Raw genomic sequence first — 12,020 nt, 5'->3', positions numbered from 1 at the left:
TCATTTTATTTTATTACATTTAGAGAGTTTGGAAGAGTATGTAATAAAATTAATTTTTTTCATACATACCGGTGTAGATATTTATATATGCCGGTTCATAAGATAGTGATTAAATAACGAGAAATAAAAGCACAAGGCGTGGTGTAATACAGGAAGTCTTCTCGTAGTGGGGGAAAGTCTCAAGCTGTGCAGTGTGGATATAAGGATACCTTGCAGCAGTCAGGGTGTCAGTATCCATTGTGCATCGCGCATAGTGAACCACAAAGGAGGAAAACCGCTCAGAAATGATCATAGACAGTGCATTGTGAATGTGTTCAATAAACTAAATGAACAGAATCCAGGTTTAGTCGCTTGTTCAGCAGTTCAGATCTTCGCACTGTTGTTGTATGCGATACGCAGCTCTGTACGTCCGAACAATAGATGTTGACGGGGTGGAGGTCGGTACTACACGCTCAGCAAATCACAACTCTTTCTTTGGCGGAGGCGTAGACACATCATGTTTACATCAGTATTAAACTCTCGTGAAAATTATTTTAAAAATTTCTCTTTCACGACCGGATTAATTCCCGTTGGCGAGATGAAATGGTCGTTTAATTCATCTACGCTAACATTTAGTTCTTCGTCAGATTTCTGGTTATCGGTGCCAAAATATTTCATAGATTTCCACGTGGTCGCAGGGCGTACCTCAGGTCTAATCAAGTTATAGGCATAACATAGTCTAGCACTTTAAATTTTAGAGGTCGCTTTATTACGCAGTGTTTCTCATAAGTCTGGTGGTTCACTTCCGTTGGGTGGTGTTTATATCGTTTATGAGCAGTGTCTCGTATAACCATTAAGTGGCGAATTTCATCATCTATCTACGGTTTAAGAGCTCTGAAACCCTTTCCATACGCACTGGGGTGTGGCGATCGTAGAGTTGCGTTACTAGGTCATTAAATGTTTAAACAATGTTGCAGAACTTTCGCTGAATTGTTTGTTGTTATTATTAGATCGAGAAGAGTGCGACTGCAATTAGTGTGGTGGGTTTTCCCAATCAATTGTTAACAAGCCTGTTCTTAATCATTTTCAAAGAACATAGAAGTTTATAGAACATTTCATCTCATAAATTATTCCGCTCCTTTACTCCTTGACCTATTAAATATTATTTGCCCTAATTTTTCATCTTGAATTCCAACTTTATTTTCATATTATGATCTTTCCTACTGTAAAAATCTCATTCGTCTACTAATGTCATTCCATACCTGCTGTAATTTCTAGATGGATACAGCACTTTTTCATCCATCTCTTGGCACAGGCCAGAGCAAAGTGTGGCTTCCATTGAAGTCCCAGTCTCATCCATGGCTGTGACAATATGGAAGCTGCTGGAGTATGGCAGGTGCTGAGCAATGGCATTCAGAGCACATTCCATGCCGTCTCTCCATTGACAGTTCGCGATATACCACTTACTTGATAATAACGTCTCCTTATTTCCGAGTCTTCCTAGCCCAAAGTTTGTAATATTTTCGTAACACCCTTACTTTGACGTAAATACTCCAGAACAAATCCTGCTGCTCTCCATTGGGTCTTTTCCAGTTCTCTTATAAAGCAGTCATTGTGTGGGTCCCATGCACTGGAACCGTACTCTAATTGTGGTCATACCAGAAACTTACTCGCCCTCACCTTTGCATCCTTACTATAACACCAAAATATGTGAAGAGATCTGTAACCTTTCTTTACAACCTCGTTCATATGGTTACCACATCGAAGATCATTCCTTATATTAACACCTAGGTTCTTACAGTGAACTCAATGACGGATTAACACGCCATCAACAAAGTAATTAAAACTGAGTTGACTTATCCTCATGGTGAAACTTCCAACCCGACTTTTCATCCCTTTCATCATCATACCATTGTCCTCTGTCCATCTCACCACATTGTCTAGGTCTTTTCGTAGTAGTTCACAATCCTGTAACATATGTATTACCCTATACAGCATAACATCATCCGCAAATAGCCTTATCTGTGTTTCCAGTCTTTTACTCATATAATTTATATATACGAAAATATAAAGGTCAGAAATTCCCGCCCTGTGGGTCACCCCTCTTAATCATTACAGGACCGCATGGCTTTTCACCTACTCTAATTCTCTTAGTTCTATTTTCTAGAAATTTAGCCATCCACACGACTTATCTTTTGTTCAGTCCAACAGTCCTCATTTTCGTTATGATCTACCCTATCACAAGCCTTGGAAAGGTCAATGCCGATACAATCCATTTTGCCTACTGAAACTAAAATATCTGCTGTATCTTGGTGGAATCCTACAAGTTGAGCCTCACTGGAATAACCTTTCCTAAAACCGAACTGTATTTTATCAAACCAGTTAGTAATTTCGCAAGCGTGTCTAATAAAATCACAAAGAATGCTTTCCCATAGCTTACAAACAACACATGGCATGCTGACTGGCCTGTTTATCCTCTTTATGTTTATCGCCTCTTCCCTTGTACACTGGGTACTGTTGCATCTCTTCATTCATTTTATATCATTCCTTCATTCAAACAGTAATAAAATAAGTATTTCAGATAATGCACTCTATCACAACCCAAATGCTTTAATATTTCCCCAGAGATCTTACCAGGCCCAGCTGCTTTTCTGGCTTTCAACTTTTGTATCTTTTTATAAATGTTTTTATTAACATAGGTAAATTTCAATATTTCACAAGTATTAGTCGCTTCCTCTATCCGGACCATTATCCTTATATTAAACTACCTTTATATTGAATACTTCTGCTTTCTATAGATCCTCACATACACACATCCCTTGCTTATTAATGATACCTGGAATATCCTTCCTGCCAATTATGTTAACAATTATGTCACTCCTTAGCTAACTTAATTGCTATACTCAATTTCTTAGTAAGCTCCTTCAATCTCTCCCTATTCCTGCAAGCATTCTTAACTCTTACTTCCTTCTTTCTAATCTGCACCTTCTACTTAATCCCTTTACTCCCTGTGTTAATATAATAGGTCATCATTCTTTACCACTTGAAAATGTATACACCTGCTTCCACACTCACCAACAATCTCTTTAAACCCAACCCACAAGCTTATTTACCAGTTTTGATTGAATATAATTGCTTTATAAAACTGTCCCAATGCCTCTCTTATCAGCCATATGATATTGCGTATTAGTACGACTTTTTCGACTTTCCCTTCCATCACATTAATGTTTAACTACGACAAATACAGCGTTATGATCAATTGCACCATCTGTAACTTCAGTTTCTCTATGGAAGTCATATGATTTTATCACCAAAACGTCTAGAATACTTTCCCTCTAGTTTGTCCCGTTACTTTCTTATTCAGCTGTCCTTCCCATATTAACTTATTCCCCATTATTTGATCATATTTTTGTCGTTCGTATTCCATTCCCAGTTAACGTTATGTAAGTTCAGATCACCCGCTACAAAACCATTCCTTCCTGTGTCATTTCACACATAGATCAAGTAATTCCCCTTCAGCGTCAGCGCCAGCCATGCCACGTCTGTGCACCCCAAAATATCAAGTTGCCCATTATCGTTAGGGATAAGTCTTACACCTAGAATTTCATGTTTATCATCCTTAACTTTTTGGTACCTCCTTTCACCAGTATGAATGCTCCCCCACCAATCTTTTCTAACTTGTCCCTACGATAAACACTTTAGTTCCGAGAGAAGATTTCTGCGTTGGTACCAACATGGAGAATTACTACCTTCTCGATACACTTGTCCCCCACTTATATTTTCCTCAACATCTGCCTTAACCTAATTTCTGTATAACGTTCTAGCCTGGTTCCTCCACACACCTTCATCACATGCCTAACAATTGAATCACCCATGACCAGAGCATCAAGCCCACCCTCCTTATTACATCCCCTCATCCCCTGGTCTCCTTTAACTGCCATGGCTTCTGGAGTACCTACTTCCTCCTCGCTTCTCTCCTGCTCACTGCCCTGTTCCATCTACCTCTTCCTATCCTCTACGTTTCCCATTGCTACCATTTCCTCACGATCCGCACCTTCTCTTTAACACTTCCCTGATCTGCACCTTCCCTCAGCTGATCTAGCTGCAGTGACTCATGCCGATTCTTCACCGATACCTCTCCTGAGCACACTCACTGAGGAAAACCCTTATCCCACGTTTTCTTTGGTCTTCATACATTACCCCACTTGTCTTAAATAACCCTTCCCATTCCTTTCCCCCTCTCCTGGCTATTTACCGTATCCTGAACTTTGATCTATCTCAGTTTCTGTCTTCCGTTAAAAGTGTAATTATCTCCCTTAAAATCTCTGTCTCTTCCCTCATCATCCTTAGTTCTCACTCATACCCACAGTCCTTACACACTCCTCCCTCAGCCATTCACTTTTACGTATTTGTGTGATGATTTGTAGTATGGTGTTTTGTGTATGAACACCCAGTTCCCTAGCGAGAGTAGCTAGCCATACGCTGCTAATATCCCCGATCTGTACTTGAATTGCTAAATTCTGTGGTGTAGAAGTTAGTGTGATTAGCTGCCACCCCCGGAAGCCCGGGTTCGATTCCCGTCTCTGCCACGAAATTTGAAAAGTGGTACGAGGGCTGGAACGGGGTTCACTCAGCCTCTGGAGGTCACCTGACTAGAGCGGGGTTCGATTCATACTTCAGCCACCCTGGAAGTGGTTTTCCGTGGTTTCCCGTTTCTCCTCCAGGCAAATGCCGGGATAGTACCTAACTTAAGGCCATGGCCGCTTCCTTCCCCCTTCCTTGTCTATACCCTCCAATCTTCCCGCAAGGCCAGTGTTCACCATAGTAGGTGAGGCCGCCTGGGCGAGGTACTGGTCATACTCCCCAGTTGTATCCCCGACCCAGAGCCTGAAGCTCCAGGACACTGCCCTTCTGGCGGTAGAGGTAGGATCCCTCGCTGAGTCCGAGGGAAACCCGACCCTGAAGGGTAAACAGATAAAGAAGAAGAATTGCTGAGTAACCTGACCTAATTCATACCGTTTCCTTGATCAGTCTTGATGTTTGTTCCCAGGAGGAAAAATTGTAGAGGACGGTAAAGAAGAACCGCCCCACCACTGGCCATTAAGAACTTGGAGGATAAGGATCCACACATTCTTTAACAACTGTCTGGCATATGAAGACAGTGGAGTCAACACTATCCCTGAGGAAACCGACAGATAGAATAATTACTGTTGTTACTCATTTCAATAGCAGACTTAAACGAACAGGAACCGGCTGAAAAGCGGGAGAAAATGTATAAATGTCTACCATAGTTAGGTACGGAACATCTAAATTCTCTGGGGCGACGACCAAGATGTTAGTGCCCCTGTAAACAACAAGCACCATCTATCTGGAATGTTACTGCCCTACACCAAGTGCTGACTGGTCAGCGTACTGGCCTTCGGTTCAGAGGGTTCCGGGTTCGATTCCCGGTCGGATCGGGGATTTTAACCTTCATTGGTTAATTCCAATAGCCCGGAGGCTGGGTGTTTGTACTGTCCCCAACATCCCTGCAACTCACACACCACACATAACACTATCCTCCAGCACAATAACACGCAGTTACCTACACATGGCAGATGCCGCCCACCCTCACCGGAGGGTCTGACTTACAAAGGCTGCACTAGGCTAGAAACAGCCACACGAATTATTATTACCAAGTGCAAAAACAGGACAGTAAAAAGATAAAACCGGGAGCCCTCTTCGGCAACAACTGCTTGATATAAAATTCCTGAAGGACCATCTTCGAGTTGACAGAAACCCAATTAACGGAAAGACGTTTTAAATATGAGACAATAACCACTCAGACGCTGTAAAGTAGCATTTGTAATGACGGTGATGATGAAGATAATATTACAGTGTGAATCTCCTACTATGAATTTTAGATCTTCGACCACCCTTCAAACGTCAAGAGCATGAAAGTTGTAAATTCCTTCACTACTACTACTACTACTATAATTTTTTCATTCCATCTCTGAATAGACGGAGGACCTCCTAGAAGGTAACGCCGTCTCTCAGCCAGGGAGATGTGATACGGTGAGGGAGATGTTCGCAGGTGAGAGGGTTGCCGGCCATCGCCTGTACTAGGAACTGTTCCGGCATTCGCCTTAGTGCAGGAGAATGGAAAACCACGATAAGCCATTCTCAGGACAGGCGACGGTGACGATCAGCCCCTTTCCGCCTCCCGAATGCAGAGGCGTAGACCTACGGCAGAGCCGCGTCTACCCCTCCTCTGGTTGATTGGTCGCTCGGAGTGCACAGCTGTCGAACCAAGGACCAGCCGTGGCTGCCTGTAGGCCGAAGCCCAATCTGCACCCTCCGACTAAATTCCTTTGCCTACGTGTGATATTGTACCATGGTACTTACATACTTTGTGTTTACCCTCCAGGGTTGGTTTTCCCTCGGGCTCAGCGAGGGATCCCACCTCTACCGCCTCCAGGACAGTGTCCTGGAGAGTCAGACATTAGGTCGGGGATACAACTGGGGAGAATGACCAGTATCTCTCCCAGGCGTCCTCATCTGCTACGCTGAACAGGGGCCTGGGTGGGGGTGGGTAGATCGTAAGGAATAGACAAGGAAGAGGGAAAGAAGTGGCCGTGGCCTTAAGTTAGGTAAAATACCGGCATTTGCCTGGAGAAGTGGGAAACCACGGAAAACCACTTCCAGGATGGCTGAGGTGGGAATCGAACCCACCTTTACTCACTTGACCTCTCGAGGCTGAGTGGACACCGTCCCAGCCCACGTACAACTTTTCAAATTTCGTGGCAGAGCCGGGGATCGAACCCGGGCCTCAGGGGGTGGCAGCTAATCACACTAACCACTACGCCACAGAGGCGGACTTGCACCATGGTACGGAGTAGAAATTGCATAGAAAACCAGCCACTAAGATAAGATGGTGCCAGATGACGTAATCACGGCGAGATCGTTGTAAAACGTACATGTACCCGGTGGTTATAAAATGCATTTATCTGTAAAACGATAATCTTAACGGATCGTGACAAATAATCTGACATTGTCAAACATGAGGGGGATGCTGAAAACAACGATACGGACTTGGTGCCACGGAAGTAGATGAAAGACATGAGTCGTCGTACTGCCCGTCACGCTGTTCACTGATGGTTCACTTTTTTTTTTTTTTGTTGCTATTTACTTTACGTCGCTCCGACACAGACAGGTCTTATGGCGACGATGGGACAGGAAGGAGCTAGGAGTGGGAAGGAAGCGGCCGTGGCCTTAATTAGGTACAGCCCCAGCATTTGCCTGGTGTGAAAATGGGAAACCACGGAAAACCATCTTCAGGGCTGCCGACAGTGGGGCTCGAACCCACTATCTCCCGAATACTGGATACTGGCCGCAATTAAGCGACTGCAGCTATCTCTCTTCTCTTACATTTTTAGTTTTGATTTTGTTTATTCTTTTCAATCGGAGCTTCGGCTATCACACACACACACGCGCCTGTTTGCGCCACATTTAACAAATAGGATGTAGGTGCGCTGTTCATTCCTTCGCTATGTATTCAACGCGCGAGTATGTTGACATTTACGGTGAATGAAGAGCAGACTCACTACAGGCAAAACGCATTCACCAGTTACTGCTAATATTGTGGAACGCCATTTTTGTACAGCAGGCACACTTTTCCGACTGCCTCGAGTTAGAGAGACATGACAGTCGCTTTCAGCCCTGTCACCTGCAACTACATCAGGGGCTCCACGGGGCAGATTTAAGAGCTCGGGTGAACTTTCGTTAACAGATACTGAGGCAAGTGGCAAATGATGGGGTGTTAGTTTCCAAAATGTTATTTTCAGACGAATCACCATTTCACAAAATTGGTACCGGCCCGACTGGATAAGAGAGGCAGCATTTGAGGTACTATGGGATGTAAATGTTTGGTTTTGTATTTTGTGTAACCACCCAAGTGGCCTCCATTTCTTTGAGGGCCATTTGGCAGGAGCCCACCACCTACATTTTCTCCGCCATCAATTACCACTGTTGCTAGAGGATGTGCCTCTAGGACAGCGTGTTACCATGTGGTATCAGCTTGACGGAGCTTCACCGCACAATTCAGCAGATGTCCGGAAACACCTGGATGCTACGCCCGCCATATAACCAGATTTAACACCATTCGACTTATTCCTGTGGAGCCATTTAAAACAAGTAATTTACGCACAACATCCGGAAGATTCTAAGAGCCTCCAAAATCTAATTACGGTGGCCTACGGATTGGTTACACCTAACATTTTCCAACAAGTGAGAGTCTCAGCGTGCTCAAATGAGCATTAATGAAAGTCGCCAGTTCGAGCACATACTGTGTTAGTGAACTTACGTTTGCGTACCTCAAGTCCCTTCCACCAGCCATACAGATCCGATAATTAAACGCCCTTCCCAATGCCACGTATACATCTTCTTCGTCTTTATCTGCTTACCCTCCAGGGTCGGTTCTTCCCTCGGACTCAGCGAGGGATTGCTCCTCTACCGCATCAAGGGCAGTGTCCTGGAGCTTCAGACTCTGGGTCGGGGATACAGCTGGGGAGGATGACCAGTACCTCGCCCAGGTGGCCTCATCTGCTGTGCTGAACAGGGGCCTTGAGGGGGATGGAAGATTGGAAGGGATAGACAAGGAAAAGGGAAGGAAGCGGCCGTAGCATAAGTTAGTTACCATCCCGGCATTTGCCTGGAGAAGAAGTGGGAAACCACGGAAAACCACTTCCAGGATGGCTGAGGTGGGAATCGAACCCACCTCTACTCAGTTGACCGCCCGAGGCTGAGTGGACCCTTTTCTAGCCCTCGTACCACTTTTCAAATTTCGTAGCAGAGCCAGGAATCGAACCTGGGCCTCCGGGTGTGGCAGCAAATCACACTAATCACTACACCACAGAGGCGGACCACATATACATCAGGTCACTAAATTTTTTTTTGTGAGACAGCATGTTCATGATGTAAGGCGAAAAGGAAAATAAGACAACAGCGTCCCAAGGCACTCGAACCAGCTTTCACTTATGCGACCGCTTATGAACTTAATGCTGGTTCCAACTGAGCTACTTTATCCAGTACGCTTGCTGCAGACCTAATGTACTCTACCACGTATATGCACGTTTCATTCGTTGCTGTGAATGGCTAGTGAGTTCTTTCAAGAGCGCTAATGCTCCTAAATTCATGGCATAAGCCAATCAGAACTCAGTGGAGTGTACTCAAAAACATTCGTAGTATCTGCACACCGGTATGGCCCGATGTTTGTAGGTTGTCTATAAAATGCGTGTGTGCGAAGTGGGGCCTAAAGCTCATTTAAAGGGACAGAATACTCACACTGTTCACCGTTTTTCCCCTTTTTACTTCATAAATTAGCCTTTCGAAGACAAAATTGATGTCAGTAGGTACAAAATTCAACAGAATTGAATGTCGGATTGGTGATACAAAGCTGAAACAGGTAGATGATTTCAAGTATTTAGGATGTATGTTCTCCTAGGATGACAATATAGTAAGTGAGATTGAATCAAAGTGCAGTAGTGCAGTAAAGCTAATGCAGTGAGCTCGCAGTATTCTGTTTAGAAGGAAGTCAGCTCACGGACGAAACCATCGGTCTGTTTTCAGACCAAATTTTCTCTACGGGAGAGAAAGCTGGGTGGACTCAGGATATCTTATTCATAAGTTAGAAGCAACAGACATGAAAGTAGCGAGAATAATTGCAGGTAGAAACGGGTGGGAACAATGACAGGAAGGTACCCGGAATGATGAGATAAAGGCTAAGTTAGGAATGAAAATGAAATGTCGTATGGCTTTTAGTGCCGGGATATCCCAGGACGGGTTCGGCTCGCCAGGTGCAGGTCTTTCTATTTGACTCCCTTGGGCGACCTGCGCGTCTCGTGATGAGGATGAAATGATGATGAAGACAACACATACACCCAGCCCCCGTGCCATTGGAATTAACCAATTAAGGTTAAAATCCTGGACCTGGCCGGGAATCGAACCCGGGACCCTCTGAACAGAAGGCCAGTACGCTGACCGTTCAGCCAACGTGTCGGACATGAACTCGATAGACGAAGCTGTACGCATAAACCGGCTCCGGTGGTGGGATCATGTGAGGCGAATAGAGGAGGATAGGTTACCTAGGAGAATAATAAACTCTGTTATGGAGGGTAAGAGAAGTAGACGGAGACCAAGACGACGATGGTTAGACTCAGTTTCTAACGGTTTAATGATAAGAGGTATAGAACTAAATGAGGCGACAGCACTAGTTGCAAACAGAGAATTGTGGCGACATTTAGTAACTTCACAGAGGCTTGCAGAATGAGCGCTGAAATGCATAACGGTCTCAGTTATAATAGTGATGTATGTATGTACGCATGTATTTTACTTCACGTAGTACCGACAGGGGTAGGTCTTACGGCGATGGTGGGGCAGGAAAGAGCTAGGCGTCGGAAGGAAGCGACCGTAGCGTTGATGAAGGTACAGCTATAGCGATTGTCTGGTGTGAAAATGGGAAACCGCGGAAAACGATCTTCAGGGCTACCGACAGTGAGATCCGAACCTACTATCTCCCGAATGCAAGCTGATATAGAGTACATACATGCATACATACGTTCATACATACATACATACATGCTTACACCAAGAAAAAGTATTATCATAAAACACAGAAACGTGAAAATTTCTGTAGAAATACTTCATTGCTAGGGCTCGGAAGCTGAAGACCCATAAATTGCCTAAAAGGACCTATAAAAACTTAAAATATAAAAACCTTACAAAATGACAAAAAGGACTTAAAAATGTGATCCAAATTCATTCACGATTATAGTTTTAACTAAATACCTAATGAAGAAATATATGTTTTAAAATGCAACATTCTGGTTGTATGCAACGTACAGTGCAATAATATATAAGTGAACCATTTCTTCTTTCAGACATTGTATATTTTTGGATTTACATAATTTTAAAAAAGGAATTCGGTCTTTGTTAAAATAAGTACTTTCAAAATTCAGAATGGAATGATTCCATCCAGAATGAATTCAGCGGACCCGCAATGGACATCCTGGAGAAAGAAATTGAAATTAGTATAACTGGAATCATATTTCGCTTAACCACACTGGGGTTATAGAAATTGGAATTCGGAAACCTTACTTCAGGTTTGTTAGCCATATATAATAATAGTCCTCTCCAGGTTCTTAGACATAAAGGATCGAAGGTTTTCAGACAGCGCGTTGGAAAACATCGAGAAACTTCTTTCCACATCAGTGGATGTTAAAGGTTCATACTTAAAGCAAGTGAGATCTTCCTCTTCAAAAACACTCGCATCAAAATTGTCTTCTCTCAATATTTCACTTATCTTGCACATAATTTGATACCCCTGGTTTATTTAAGCATTCGTTTCATTTCATATCATTTTCTCTCTTACAACAGAAGAGATGTTTAAGAGGTGATGTATGAATTGATGATGGTTCGTATTGAGAATGGGCAGTACAAATTAATGTGGTCGAGAAAATATCTTCTTCTTTTCTAACCACTTCTCCCACACCTGTGGGGTCGCGGGTGTGAACTGCATAGCACATGTGGATTTGGCCCTGTTTTAAAGCCGGATGCCCTTCCTGACGCCCACCCGATATGGAGGGATGTAATCACTTTTGCGTGTTTCTGAGGTGGTTGGTAGTGTAGTTTGTTGTGTGACTATGAAGAGGAAAGTGTTGGGACAAACACAAACACCCAATCCTCGGGCTAGAAGAATTAAGCAGAGGCGATTAAAATCCCCGACCCGGCCGGCAATCGAACCCGGCACCCTCTGAACAGAAGGCCTCAACGCTGACCTATCAGCCAATGAGTCGGACAAATGTAGTCGAAAAAGATGAAGTTGCAAAAAGCCGCTAAGATATGAAAAAAATCTATAAGCCAGAAACGCCAATAAAGGCAAAACAGGACAAATTAAACACACCATTTTCTGGTATAAAATGACCCAGAATGAACATATATTATGTTGGGCCTCGTATTTGGACACTCGAGAAATAAAGGACATTTCCTTAACTACTGAGCCCTAA

This window comes from Anabrus simplex, chromosome 2 (assembly GCF_040414725.1).
Source record: "Anabrus simplex isolate iqAnaSimp1 chromosome 2, ASM4041472v1, whole genome shotgun sequence".
Lineage (NCBI taxonomy): Eukaryota > Metazoa > Arthropoda > Insecta > Orthoptera > Tettigoniidae > Anabrus > Anabrus simplex.
The sequence above is the reverse complement of the archived record's forward strand: the minus strand, read 5'-3'. Positions refer to the sequence as shown.